The following is a 1,886-nucleotide window of genomic DNA, read 5'->3' as shown; positions in this document are numbered from 1 at the left end:
CCCCCCCCCAGTAGGCTTATCGTCCGGATTTAAAGCATTCATCCTATGTCTAATCTCATTAGCGGGGTCATGTATGTACAACTCAGCAAACTTAGGAGCATCATCACCGCTGGGCACCAGCGAACCAATACGATGAGACACTTGACCACTGATCTTGAAGATATTAGGCCCACGACTGCCACCAAAAGAGCGTTCAACAGTAGCACCCATCGAAGTAAAAGCGAACATACAATTGTACTCACGTATAGCCCGGATGAATTTTTTAGCACGTGAAGTACCATCGAATCGAAGGAGCTCCCGGAGATAGGCCGGGGGATCCTTAAAGGGAGGAATATAGACCTTAGCGCCTTTACAACAGCGATTGTAAACCATCTTACGTTGTGTCCAGGACGACCTGGACTTAGAACACTCAGCAAACCAGAAGGAGGCACCACAATACCGGCATAAGAAATTCGGAGGGCCGCAGTATGACCTATCTGCATAGCAAGCTAACAACCACCAAAGCACAAGACTATCAGGCACAAACCAAGCGTAAAGGAAAAACAACAATGACACGACCAGGGAAACAATGCTTTTTCAGTAGGTACCTTTAAGAGACTCAGCAAACCCAACCGAGAAACCTTGCCAATCCTTCGGCAAAGGCCCTTTGACCACAACATCTAACAAGACACGTACGCCCAAATAAGAGACTACATGGAAACAACAAAAAGCAAAAAGAAATCAAGGAATTCCATGCACCTTCGTGTCCAGGACGACGCAGTCTAATCGACAGTTTACACTTTTTTCGTTTGTTGTGATCCACCCCGGTAACATCCGAGCTCACATAAACCGAGAAACCATGCCAATCCTTCGGCAAGGTGCCGTCGGCGACACGTTCTAACAAAACATGCAGAAACAGGTAAGGCACCACACACCCAAACGACAACAACTAACAACAAACTAAGAACTCGCACGCACCTTCGTAGTGAGCACGCCGAAACTCAACGCACCCTTTCCGTTTTCTGCGATTTGCAGCCGCCACGGCCAAGCTCAGAAAAGGAAACCAACCATCACCTACCACGTCATAAACAACATGGAAATGAAGTAATTGGTAGAGCACCCTAAGATACAAAAGAAGGAAGAAAAACTACGGACAGAGACTTACATGTACGCCTGCGAGGAGAAAACCCAATAGGCTGTCATGGCACGTAACGCCTAGCAATCCCAGCGCCTGGCACCCACCGAGCAGGGAAAGCAGCCCCAAGTCCAACAGCACGGCCGATGCCAGTCACCGGCCGAGCAGCACCCCCACGCCCAGCAACAGGCTGGTCTACAGCGGCAGGCACCCGCCGAGCAGCACCCCCACGCCCGGCGACAGGCTGGTCTACAGCGGCAGGCACCCGCCGAGCAGCACCCCCATGACCGGCGACAGGCTGGACCCCAACGTCAGGCACCAGCCGGGCAGCACCCCGGCGCCCGGCAACATGCTGGGCTCCAGCGGCAGGCACCCACCAAGCAGGACCCCGACGCCTGGCGACAGGCTGGGCTCCAGCGACAGGCACCCGACGAGTAGCATCAGCACGGCCAGCAACACAATCAGAAATAGGGGCACACCCAGTATTAGAACCTCCACGGCCGCTAGCACGTCCACGACCAGCAGCAGCCCGCCCCACGGCCACGGCCACGACCACCTACCAACCCAGCGACAGCTTCAAAGATGCCTTGACCACGAGCCGTAACCGGGGCATGTGCCATGTCAATGACCAGACAACGTCATACCGAAACGCTGGGCAAATAAGAAGCAAGACACATAACATTAGAAGAAGGACCGATATAACCCTACATAGCAGGGGCGGAGCCAGGATTTGGGTATAGGGGGGGGGCATGTCAAGTTCATAACTTTTTTT

The sequence above is a fragment of the Triticum aestivum genome, unplaced genomic scaffold (assembly GCF_018294505.1).
Source record: "Triticum aestivum cultivar Chinese Spring unplaced genomic scaffold, IWGSC CS RefSeq v2.1 scaffold127118, whole genome shotgun sequence".
Classification (NCBI taxonomy): domain Eukaryota; kingdom Viridiplantae; phylum Streptophyta; class Magnoliopsida; order Poales; family Poaceae; genus Triticum; species Triticum aestivum.
Note: the sequence above shows the minus strand (reverse complement) of the source record.